The 14,129-nt window shown below is 35.6% G+C and overlaps 1 protein-coding gene across 3 annotated transcripts in view; it reads right to left on the bottom strand.

Annotated features, from left to right (window-relative positions):
* The window catches only part of LOC126779489 (protein tramtrack, alpha isoform-like), a 122,299-nt gene that overhangs the window by 87,596 nt on the left and 20,574 nt on the right, over positions 1-14,129 (bottom strand). For 2 of the 3 annotated variants that reach the window (XM_050503506.1, XM_050503505.1), the window contains one exon: positions 2,250-2,320. The gene's annotated coding sequence lies outside the window, so the exon portion shown is untranslated. The remainder of the gene's footprint in view (positions 1-2,249; positions 2,321-14,129) is intronic. The other variant, XM_050503507.1, reaches the window with a different exon arrangement.

Below are 14,129 nucleotides of genomic sequence, written 5' to 3' on the forward strand. Positions count from 1 at the left end.
CAAAACAGCAGTACTTGATATTGTTATGTTCCGGTTTGAAGGGTGAGTGAGCCAGTGTAATTATAGGCACAAGGGACATAAAATCTTAGTTCCCAAGGTTGGTGGTGCATTGGCTATGTAAGCGATGGTTGACATTTCTTACAATGCCAATGTCTAAGGGCGTTGGTGACCACTTACCATCAGGTGGCCCATATGCTCGTCCGCCTTCCTATTCTATAAAAAATAAAAAAAATAAAAAAGCAATAGAACCCAAAAAATGATTTTTAAAATTTGTATCTGTTTGTCTTTCACATTCAAGAATATCGGAATAGATTTAGGGGAATGATGTTTTTTCTCATGGCCAATATTATGTTGCCCTATCTAGGTACCGATCCGAAAATAAACTCATGGTAGCATGCGCAAGCGATCCCATGGCGCTCCTCGTTAACACGGAAAGGGTACCGCTGACAATTTTTTAGTGGATATTCCGATGTTCAGTGCGCACTCGGCACCTTGGACACCGGCAAGCCCCACATACCCCCCCACCGTGGGGGAAATGCGTAATGCGTTTTTCCAGCTTCAAAAAAAGGGTCCGAATATAAAACAAAAAATGTTGTATATACTAACTTATTATAAGTCTGGTCTCAGTGATTTTTTTGAGTTAAACGCGGGTGAAACCGCGGGCACAGCTAGTTACAGAATAATTATCAATTCAATTCATTAATATACAGAACCCCGACGAGAGCGAAGATAATTTCGGTGACATTTTGAAAACATGCGACGCGAATATATTTTTCCAAAATCATTAATTGACTCAAGACAACACTTGTTCCAATGTTTTATATTAAATGAAACGTAATTAACAAGTGTTGCCTTTTAAAAAAAACTCGATTTAATAAGTAATCTCGGATTTAACATCGGAACTTAAATTTTCGAACAAAAAAAAAAAGTATTTGCAAGTGTATTTTTTATTAGTGTTTAATTTTGTATCTTTAAATAATCGTGTTGTGATAATTATTTGTATCATGAACATCCATCCAGGATGTTATGGTGGGAGGGGGGCGTTTCTATACTAGATTTATTTTTTTATATGCCCCGGGATGGCAAATGACTCTACTCCACCTGATGGTAAGTGGTAGTAGAGTCCAAACGCGACGACGGCCAGTACAGTCGGGAAGAATGTTCTGTACTAGCCGTACCCTTGCCTTGCCGGCCCGCAAGATGCCTCTTCACGCCTCATTTGAAGGAACCCGGGTTGTAAGAGGAGGGAAACACGTGAGCTGGTAAGGAATTCCATTTTTTGGTAGTGCGACAAAGAAAGGAGTTGCCAAATTTCTTTGTGCGCGATGGAATTGATGTCACAGTTATTAATTAGTTGGTTTTTTATTAAGTTCTACGTAATCAAATACATTAAGCTGTGTTCACAGAGCTAATACCAGCTCAGTAGAATCTCTAAATATACTTCCTATTGCTTTGATCAAACTTGAAAGGGTATAACCAGGCACAGTGGAGGTGAACGAAGGTGTTTAAGGGCAATAGCTCAATAGTTTACGAGGACTAAAGTCCCAGGTTCAATCTGCCCCCTTTGAATATATTCTTCGCCACCCTAGCACAAGTTTTACGCTTTTTTTTTTAATTGTATAGGCTAGCGCTTGACTGTTATTACACCTCATGGAAAGTGAGATACAGTCTATGGTGGAGCGCGCTTGCCTAGAAGATGCCTATTCACTCTAGACTTGAAGGTACCCATATTGTAGGTGGTGGGGAAAACGGAGGTCGGGAGGGTATACCAGACCTTGGCGGTGCGTATCAGAAACGAGAAAGCAAATCGTTTCGTACGTGTCTTTAATACGTCAACTACGTAAATTGGAGGGGTAAATAGGGCGATTACTAATATAGTAATTCCTTATGACCTTCCTACTGACAGCTTCATGGGTCAAGCGGCTATACAACTACGAATTTCGACTTCATGCTTTCAAGCCCCGGGTGGGTACATTAAAATGTTATTTGGTTGTTATAGTCAAAATATTTTCAATATCAGCTCAGTGTTTGGTAGTTGACAGTGTCAATACTCCCGTGCCTCGGAAAGCACGTTAAACCGTCGGTCCTGCGCCTGAACTCGTTCCAGTCGTATCGGATTGCCGTTCCATCGGATTATGAGAGTTAAATCGTGCACCTGGGTTTGCGCACACACAACAACTATAACGTGCGATAATTAGTATCTTGAATGTTCAGATTAAAATAAAAAATATAAAATAAACTTTTCTTACAGTGATTATCTACGGGCGGACGTTGCTACCGGTCTTCATTTATCGCGTGGTTGATTTGCTCGGCTGCCTTCCTTAAAAAAAAGAAAAAGACTTTATAGTTACATTGGTGTACCAAATATGCTTTAATAAAACAAAGATCTCTTCAACAGACGAGATAAGAGGCTAAATGCTTTGGAAATGCGTAAGTAGCTGTACGTCTGTGTATTTCACTAAACTATGGGACCGATCTTGATGATTGGCTCGAAGCAAGTTTGAACTCGGAAGGTCAAAGGTCATATAGGTTCCCTTTTCATAGCCATATAACGCGAGTGGTTCACCCGTGGCTCGTGACGTGAAGTTACATATGACTAAAAAAAATCTATTCGTGACGAAAATCCTTCAACCAACGTCGATATCAATCTGTTACGATATTCAACTACATACATACATATACATACATACATATACATAGTTTGAATTATACATTTTTAAATTATTATTTATCAGCGGTAGTCTAAAGTATAAAAGGTGATTGTTTTGGTAACTTGAAAAAAACCGCATTAACTTTAAAATAGACCATAATTTTGAAACGACATACAGTTTAATTTTATTTACAGTAATTTTAGTACAGTAATACAGTAGCAGCCTGTTAATGTTCCACTGCTGGGCTAAAGCCTCCTCTCCCTTTTTGAGGAGACGGTTTGGAGCTTCTTCCACCATGCTGCTCCAATACGGGTTGGTAGAATACACATATGGCAGAATTTCAATGAAATTAGACACATGCAGGTTTCCTCACGATGTTTTCCTTCACCGTCAAACACGAGATGAATTATAAATACAAATTTTATTTATTTGTACAGAAAAGCGTACAATAGTCGACAACAAACGTGAACTTTTAAGTTGTTATAACTTTTAAACTGAACCGATTTTGATGAAATAAATATTAAACGGTACCGTGGAATACTTTTTATAATAATTCAGTACTTGCTTTGCAATTTTTAAGCCGTTTTGAAGATTGCTCCGAACAAAGAGACAGTGAGAAAAAAAAATGCACGTAAATATAAAAAGAGGTGGCAATTTTACACAGACAAACACTTCAATTTTATTTATTTGTATATATATATATATATATATATATATATATATATATATATATAACCTATTTCAATAAACAAACTTAATACTGCTACAAAACCCTAACTAATAAATCTACATATTAAAAAAAAGCAATAAAACTGATTCACCGATAGTTCCTGAGATCAGCGCTTACAAAGAAACAAACATTTCAACTTCATTATATTAAATATATAATTCGACCCATATATATACTATTACATAGCTACTTTGTATATTTTACTCATTAGGCCTTATCAACACAACATTTTAATTACGCACAATTTTTTATTTAGTCATCAAAATATTTTTTTTCACCCGACGTCCGCAGTAAAGTAGATATTTTTCAATTATTTGAATACATTTACACCTTAATAACTATTTATCATAAACATTAATTATAAAATTACTTTTTTTTAAAAAGTACAATTAAAATATGATCCGAGCTCGAATTTGAAACGACTTAGAACTACCAAAGCGGAGTTTAACGTGTTTAGGAGATATTGTTAAATAAATAATGTGCAGCAGTGCCATTCCGTAACTCAATTCATTATTCACCCGTGAAATGTCACGTGACAATTGACTTATGGTGTTACACTTTTTTTTTCGCTTACGTCACCAATGCGCTACCAACCTTGGGAATTAAGATGTTATGTACCTCTGCCTGTAATTACACTGGCTCACTCGCCCTTCAAACCGGAACACAACATCACCAAGTCCTGCTGTTTTGCGGTAGAATATCTGATGAGTGGGTGGTACCTACCCGGACGAGCTTGCACAAAGCTCGACCTCCAGTATACTATTTTTATTTTACAGTATAATACATTACAGTAACAGCTTTTGAATATCCCACTGCTGGGCTGGTCTAAATTCCGATGCGGGTCGGTGGAATACACATGTGGCAGAATTTCAGTGAAATTAGACGCATGCAGGTTTCTTCAAGATGTTTTCCTTCACCGTCAAGCACGAGATGATTTATAAACACAAATTAAGCATATAAAAATTCAATGGTTCTTGTTCGGGTTTGAACTCACGATCGTCGGTTGAGATTCACGCGTTCTAAACACTAAGCCATCTCGGCTTTTGTACAGCATAATATTCAGTACATTTCAAATGTCTTAATCCCACAGTATGATGTCTGGCATTATACTGTGGGGTAATGCCGCCGCTATCAATACGATATTTGTGCTGTAAGATATTCGCGCAATCCATAACTTAGGACCTAAAGAACTTCTGAGATAGAAATATAAAGAAATTAAATTATTAATTGATATATAGTCTTTTTTATATTGAAAATTTTGAGATGCAGTTCGTCTTCAATTTTGAATTATACGACCTATTTTAAGTTGCACTACATACTTCTATTCTATATATCAATACTAGCTTATCGTCCCGACTTCGTAGGTAGATAAGAAAAATGTATTTCGGAGAGGTATTGCGTAAAATCCGTTCTTAATAAGCGTCCACGTCGGGGAGGAGGTAACTGTGACAAACTTCACTCGAGCGGATAGTTTAGACCTCGTGATGAGTGGTATTTCGCTTATTTATATGGATAATAATCTATTTCAATTAGAAATCTCTGCGTAGTTACCAAGACATATAATATATAATAATTTTATGATTTTTCAACATTTAATACTGGCCGTCGTTTAAAGAGAATATATTAAGCTAATAAAATAAACAATGAAATAAAACATACGCTTTGGAGATGAAACGAAAACATTAAAAAAACACTAAAGTAGCTAAATTATTTAACAAACATTACGATGCTGTAACGATTCAGATGAGCTTGTAAGTAAACTGTAGAGATTGCTATCATATCGAGGGCACACTGTAACATTATATTTAAATAATTTTATATCAGCGGTTTATGAGTTTTATCTGATAACGAACGAGACAATCTTTATGACCCGCGGTACAATACTAAAAATTAAAAAAAAAAAAATTAAAAAAATATCTATATAAATACTTGTTCGAACAAACTTAACACGTGTTAAAGAAATAAATATTTTCGTTTACAGCGCGAACGTTAAAATACTTTTATATAATAAAAAAACATAGGGATCGTTTGATTTTATTGTTCATATAAATATACATATATATACTTATATATAAAGTTCTTCCAACACATGCAGGTTATCTTTACGGTGTTATTTTTTAATCGTCTTCATTCTTCTATTATATTTCATCTATATTTCCGGACCGGTGGTAGTATGCAATTCGTTAAGTACATATGTAAATATATATAATATATATATATATATATATATTTACTGGTGGTAGGGCTTTGTGCAAGCTCGTCTGGGTAGGTACCACCCACTCATCAGATATTCTACCGCAAAACAGCAATACTTGATATTGTTGTGTTCCGGTTTGAAGGGTGAGTGAGCCAGTGTAATTACAGGCACAAGGGACATAAAATCTTAGTTCCCAAGGTTGGTGGCGCATTGGATATGTAAGCGATGGTTGACATTTCTTACAATGCCAATGTCTAAGAGCGTTGGTGACCACTTACCATCAGGTGGCCCATATGCTCGTCCGCCTTCCTATTCTATAAAAAAAATATATATATATATAAATATAACGATTAACAGATAAATATAATACAAAAATCTAAAAAGGCACGGACGTAACATCTGTACATAAATCCTATTTCAATACAGGAGTACAGATAAACAAACTTTACATTTACATATTCCACGCGATTCGCTACCAGCTCCGCTGTATTGTACACCACGAACAGTTCTCGATTAATACATCTCTATATATAACACGACACTGTTACACTTAGCTACTTATATACACTTTGATTTCACTTGCAAAGTTCCGATAACAACTTCGCCGACAAAACACTATATTTTCGCGAATCCATGGTGAATACCACAGATTATACAAGATCTCGACCAATGAATTTGTTTATCTATCTTTACCCCTCTTGTGATTGGAATAGGCTTTACAAATATATATTTAAAAAAAAACCGGTATATACTTAAATTCTATTCAAGAGAAATGTCGTAACATGAAACCAGTTCGTATTGATCTAGATTCCGTTATGAGATTACTATTACATTTACAAATATTACTTACAACAACGCTCACTTTACTTAACAATCTTATTATAACGTGACATAATTCACTGTAGGAGGTAAGGGGGTAGTTTTCAAAACGAATAATTGTTTATTTTTTTCCAACCTTCAAAAGGTATATGCATAGATATTAAGTTTTTTTTTTCTATATACAAGAAAATCCTATTGACCCCCATTGGGGATGATTTCAAAAACCCACTATATAAAGGCAATTTAATATGTTAAATTTGTGAACAATAACGTAACATCGCGTCTTAGATCTTGAAGCCTTGGGCTGTTGTCATCCACACTTTAAATACAAGCTTTACGCTTAATTGGAGGGGTAAATAGTAATACTAGTAAATCACGAAAAAAACACTGAACGATTCTATCGAAAACATATCTTATTTATCTCTCTTGAAAAACGCATTTACGCGTTTCTCCCGCGTGAAGTGGCCCCCCCACTATGGGGGGTACATATGACTCGCCGGCGCATAGAAATACAACGGAATACCCACTAAAGAACTAGCGGCACCCTCACCGTCTCTTCGGGTCATGCTAATTAATGAGCAGACAGTTTTTTTTTTAAATACCTAACTGATAAAAACTATTAAATACATAACATAAAATTTATACAAGATGATGCAGCGCGTTTCGGAAAAAGTTTTATTATATAATATTATTATATAAGATTGCAGTTTCATTCGCTTAAAATAGTAAATGACTAAAATAATAGCTTTATATATTTTAGTATATAACGCTTTAAAGTTGCTGATTATTATTATATATATATATTTTTTTTATAGAATAGGAAGGTGGACGAGCATATGGGCCACCTGATGATAAGTGGTCAACAAACGCCCTTAGACATTGGCATTGTAAGAAATGTCAACCATCGCTTACAGCCAATGCGCCACCAACCTTGGGAACTAAGATTTTATGTCCCTTGTGCCTGTAATTACATTGGCTCACTCACCCTTCAAACCGGAACACAACAATATCAAGTACTGCTGTTTTGCGGTAGAATATCTGATGAGTGGGTGGTACCTACCCAGACGAGCTTGCACAAAGCCCTACCACCAGTAAAATTATTTTACGTTATTCGAAACATAGTTTGAACTTTGCTAAAAATCACTTTTTGGTAAAATCAACTGACAATTATAATAAACACTACACTAATATCTTTAACGAAAATTTATTAAAGTTCTTAAAAGCCTTAACAACTGTATTTGTCATTAATATTCCTAACGTTTTTTTTTTTTGTTTCTGCTTTTTAAATTACATTTTAAATACTTGACTATATATTTTAATTAATTGTTAAATAACTTGTTATAGTTAGGTTCACTCCATGTTTGAATGTAAAAGTGGAAACTTTGTTTGCTTATGTGAGACTTATTTTGTTACCAAATGTTTATGTATAATATTATGCTGTATGTTTCCCAAAATAAAAAAATAAATAAAAAAAGAATTATTGCAAAAGGTGTTACCAACGCGTAATTATATGTCATACGTATCGCATATATACTAATATTGTAAATGCGAAAGTAAAGTCTGTCTGTATGTAACGCTTTCACTGTGAAACAACTGAACCGATTTTGAATGAAATTTTGTATGACTTCAAGCTTTATAATTCATCTCGTGCTTGACGGTGAAGGAAAACATCGTGACGAAACCTGCATGTGTCTAATTTCACTGTAATTCTGCCACATGTGTATTCCACCCCCGCAATGGAGCAGCGTGGTGGAATAAGCTCCATACCTTCTCCTCAAAAAAGGGAGAGGAGGCCTTAGCCCAGCAGTGGGACATTCACAGGCTGTTACTGTACTCTGTATTGTAAGCTTAAAGTACATAGGTTTCTTATTATACCTAACACCTGACTCTCCTCACACGAGTTAGTACTTATACATTTTTATATAATAATAATAATGTCCTCCAGACCAACTTCGGCGGCCAATCTCAAGAGAAATTGGCCAACTACGCAGGAGATATTATAGTGCACAAGTGTGTGCGCAAACACAGGTGCACTCTCTATTCCCTAGCTCTCAAAACCCGATGGGACGACGACGGCTTTACGTGCTTTCCGAAACACGAGAGTGTGCACACTTCCAACTTCCAGACTCCGGTTTGATTCTGACAGAAAAACCCAATAACTTTTTATTTTTCTGACCTGGGAACTGAACCTGAACTGAACTGATGTCGTATCAGGATCTGCGGCGTTACATATAGCCACTAGACCAACGAGACAGTCAAATACAATGTCAAGTTTTATTTTATATATATATATATAAAATAATAATAATAATATATATATATATATATATATATATATATATATATATATATATATATAAAACTGAAATGCTCATATAAAGTATATATGAGCATCTCAGTAACATTTTTGAGTAAAAAAAAATTGGACACTATCGTATTGGACAGCTACTCCAATGCGACTGCTGAGCAGATTGGTCGCTAGATATGTACTAAGTGCTACTCATCGATCGAATATCTGACGAGTGGGTGGCACCTATCCGGGTGGGCTTGCGCAAAAAAAAACAATAAAAAAAACTATTAAAATCTAGTGATTGTTTATTTTAATTACAAACATCAACGAAACAACGTAATGTCTTTAAATTCGTTATAAAAAACGATTTAAAGTCTTAATTAGTCTTAATGAACTGAAAATATCTCGTAAAGCTTAAAGTTCGATATAAACTCGAAAGGAATTTGACTAAAGTCGACCAAAACGTTGTTAGTTTTTTAAAATACTTAAAACATATGAAAAACGAGAATGTCTCGATAAGTGCGGATTCGAATCAACACGAGTTTTAAAAACTTTTAAATTCTTTTACAAGAAACAAAAATTCACAATGCAATTCGATAGTATGAAATTATAATTAAGAGAGTTGAAGCTTAAAATTGTAGGTATTCTCTTGTAAAAACTAATAAACAAGTCAATAATAATTATTATTATTTTATTATTTTACTGGTGGTACCACCCACTGTCTGGGTAGATACCACCCACTCATCAGATATTCTACCGCAAAACAGCAGTACTTGGTATTGTTGTGTTCCGGTTTGGAGGGTGAGTGAGCCAGTGTAATTACAGGTACAAGGGACATAATGGTGATGTAAGCGATGGTTAACATTTCTTACAATGTCAATGTCTATGGGCGTTAGTGACCACTTACCATCAGGTGGCCCATATGCTCGTCTGCCTTCCAATTCCATAAAAAAAAATTGTATCATACCCGTCTTGGCTTCGTACGGTTAAAATAATGGTCCACATCAAACATTCATATAACACACATAACTCCATTGGCGGCGCCAGTACAGCTCAGTTCGCATGATCTTTAACAATTATCGTGATATTACAGCCAATTTGCGAAAAACCCTAACGAATCACACGCCTAAACCTCCCTCGTGAATCACTCAAGACAGACAGACGCGGCGGATTGTTTTATAATATGCGGTGAGATAAAGCGACCGGTTCGGAATGTAGATTCTTTAAAGAATAACCGGTAAGAAATCCTGAATGAAACTCCACGCTTTTTGTCTGTCTGTGGCATCATAGCTCCCAAACGATTGGACCTATTAAGATGCGGTTTTCGAGGAGATCGAAATGGTTCTGTGCTATAGATCTGAAAAAAAAATTGTTCCGGCCTCTTCCCCTTTGGTCATAAATGTATTAATTCCGCGTAAACAAATTAAGTCTTAACGGAAGTATACTTCCATCCCCAATTTAAGTCCCTTAGTAGATGAATTGCTGATAACATATCCAGAAATTGTAGTACTCACAATTTTATGTATAAAAGGTAATGTATATACCACTTGGGTCGAATGAAAATCTATCAGGACAAAATTCAGCACACACCAACCCGAAAGGAGCAGCTTCGTGGAGTAACCTCCAAGCCCCAAAAAATGGAGGGGAGGTCTTCACCCGGCAGTGGGATATTTAAAAATGTATGGGTGCAAATATAGGATTTTTTTATGGGATCGAATTTAATCAGTTGTTTTGTTTCTTTTTTTAAACAGATAATTATTTTTACTTTTATAAACTGAACTGGTGATAAAGTTGATATTCGGAAGGCCTCCAGGGATTAGAGGAAGAGGAGCTGAAGATCGATCACAGTGGAGTACATCTGGAGAATCCAGCAGCGAACTGACACGTGCTTATGGCAATGAAACATAAGTCTCACCCAGCGGGAAATCCTTTGCGAAGTTCCATGATTTCTGGAATCATGAAACCAAAGCCCAGCAGTTCAAGCAGTCCGTTATCTTATTATCAGCCAGTAGTTTTATTAAGCAAATTAACAAAGACTTTAATGTAATGATATGAGGAATTAAAAAAAAAACCGTTTACCTTTTTAATGTGTTCGTTCGAACATAAATTATTATCTCGAAAACGACTCGTTCGAGTTACGAGGTTTAATTGACATTTTTTGTATAAAAAAAAATAATTATTTTAATGACTATATGTGTCTTAAATTACTTCCTGGGGTACCACCCACTCGCCAATTATTCTACCACCCGGCGGTAATACTTAGTTTTGCTGTTGCGGTTTGAAACGTGAGTTAGCCGGTGTAACTTTAGGCACACAGGATTCTTAATTATAAATTAAAGGCTGTTTTGTAAAACACTAATTTCTCTGTTTCTTTCATTATTGATTTGACATTCGAAAGACAGAACATTGTTTAACTTAATTTTTCGCTAAGCGATACGCATAAGTAGTTCTTTGATATTCATGCATTATTAATAACATAATAATTAAGTAATTGCATTTAATTAACATACCTACATATGTAAGCCGAGATGGCCCAGTGGTAAGAACGCTTGATTCTTTGTGGGTTGAAACCCGGCCAAGCACTACTGAATTTTCATGTCTTAATTTGTGATTGTAATTCATCTCGTGCTTTACGGTGAAGGAAAACATCGTAAGGGCCTGTATGGTGGAGGCAGTGTGGTGGAATAAGCTCCAAAGCATCTCCTGAAAAAAAGGGAGAGGAGGCCTTTATCCCAACAGTGGGACATTCACAGGCCGTTACGTTTACGGTTACATATATCATTTAATTTGTGAAAATGTACTAAGTTTCTTACCAAGAATCGGTAGATCTCGACAGAATCTAAATTCCGAACCGGTAGTAGCTTTAAATTTAATCGAGTCGTTTACGGTAGATGGTGACCATACCTACCATCAGGTGATCAATTCACTCATCAATCAGTTACGATAGAACCATTTGAAAACGGTTTAAATCAAACGTTACGCAAAAAAAAAACGTTGCTACAAGGACCGACTTTGAAAATTCCCCCATGGCGCCCGAATTGAACATCAAGTAACAACCCATATAACTACACTGTTTAATATTAATAGCATGATGTACAGACATGTACTCGCTTAAGTTTATTATATGTATTGGCTGTTTGAAATGAAACTTTCTTGTTTATTTAAAAAAAAAATCATCACACTGTCACTGGCTTGCAATTTCACGGGCGAGAATTATAACGAAAAAAAAAAATATTCGGACTGCATTCCAAGTTAACTTGCATGAGGTCGGAGCACACTGGTTATGTGTAGCGAGCGATTAAAACGCAGCGATTTTATCTTTTAATCTAATTCATTATAGAAATTAATTGGGTCACCATAGACATAACCGTTGCGAGAAATACATCGCCAATGCTCTACCTTGGGAGCTGTCCCTTGTGCCTATAGCTACACTGACTTACCCCAACCTTCAAACCGGAAATCAACTACTAAGTACTTTGGCTGTAGAATATCTGATGAGTTGGTTGTAACCACGAGCTTGCATAAAGCCCTATCACCGAGTGAAACATCTTACACAAAAAATATAGGAAAAATCTAAAAAAAATTTATAAATATCGACTTTTATAAACACTTTTGAATCGTTCCAATCGACCTTTCATTATACCTTCAAGAAAAACAGTAGTCAATCGAATAAGGACTAAAGACAAACAACCCTTAGATTTACATGATTTGACGAGCCGGCTGGCGTGGTTGGTAGAACACTTGCCTTTCACGCCGAAGGTTGTGGGTTCGATTCCCACCCAGGACAGACATTTGTGTGCATGAACATGTCTGTTTGTCCTTAGTCTGGATGTAATTATCTATATAAGTATGTATTTACAAAAGAAAAGTAGTATATGTAGTATATCGGTTATCTGGTTTCCATAGCACAAGCTTTGTACAAGCTTAATTTGGGATAAGATGGCCGTGTGTGAAAAATGTCCCAGGATATTATTATTATTATTACATATTCCATGCGATTCGCTAATACCTCTGCTGTATTGTACACCACGAACAGTTCTCGATTAATATATCTCTATATATAACACGACACTGTTACACTTAACTACTTATATACACTTTTAATTTTACTTACTAAGTACCGATAACGACATCGCCATTCAAAACGCCATTTTGTCACGAATCCATAGCGAATAGCACTGCTTGCCAAAAGTTATTCAAGTACTCGACCAACGACATCGCGTCAATTCAAGATCAAGTTGTTCATTCGTCTTACTTTAAATCTATTGTAATTCGAATATGTGTGTTAATTAAATACAATTTGACATATATCTATAAATCTGGCTACAAATAGTAACAGTAACAGTGAATGTCCCACTGCTGGGCTAAGGCATTCTCTCCTTTTTTTTTTCTAAGGAGAAAGTTTTGGAGCAGGTTTCCTTACGATGTTGTCCTTCACCTTCTAATCTACTAAGCAGGAGATGAATTATAAATACAAATTAAGCACATGAAAATTCAGTGGTGCTTGCCCGGTTTGAACCCACGATCATCGGTTAAGATTCACGCGTTCTTACCACTTGGCAATGTCGGCTATGGATAGATAATAGAAGCGAAATTTGCCAATGGAAGGACGTATTGACTTCGCGAAGTATGCCTTGAATCCGGATGTCAAGTCGAATAATTGGTAATAACCGTTGTGTATGGAATTTCGAAAGCTTTGTTATGTTATATAATAATTTTTTTAACGTTACATTCAGTATAATTTCAATTATACTTATGTATACTTAAGTAATGTACTTTTAAATTATTCAGGAATTCATGTTAAGTGTCGAGTGAGTATTCGTTGACGTCCATAAATGTCAATTAATAAATTTCATTGTATTTAATTAACTTACTTATATAAATAGTTAGATCGGTAACGAAAAAACCGAGATGGCCCAGTGGTAAGAACGCGTGAATATTAACCGATGATCGTGGGTTGCACACAAATAAAGCACATGACAATTCAGTGGAAGCATCACTGAATTTAATTGTGTTTATAATTCATCTCGTGATTGACGATTAAGGAAAATATCATGAGGAAACCTACTGTCTAATTTCATTGAAATTCTGCCACGTGTGTATTCCACCGACCCGCATTGGATACGGCGTGGTGGAATAAACTCCAAAACTTCTCCTCAAAATAAACATATTGCATACGAATTGTTCTGCGTACGCTCGCGGTGGTTCATGTCGTATGTTTGTCCTTCATACATACGATGTATGTAATTTTCTAGTACCCGTGCGAAGCCGGGATAAGTAGCTAGTAGCTATTAAAGCCTATTTCGATTTAGACAAGTACTTCAATTGAGGATAATGTGGTTTTTTGTTGGTTAATCTCTCATAAGTACTTGTAAAAGACTATTTAAATAAAAAATATTTTAATTGATTCGATTCTCTTAAGATTTGCCGCCGTGACTGAAA

Source organism: Nymphalis io, chromosome 29 (genome assembly GCF_905147045.1).
Source record: "Nymphalis io chromosome 29, ilAglIoxx1.1, whole genome shotgun sequence".
Classification (NCBI taxonomy): Eukaryota; Metazoa; Arthropoda; class Insecta; order Lepidoptera; family Nymphalidae; genus Nymphalis; species Nymphalis io.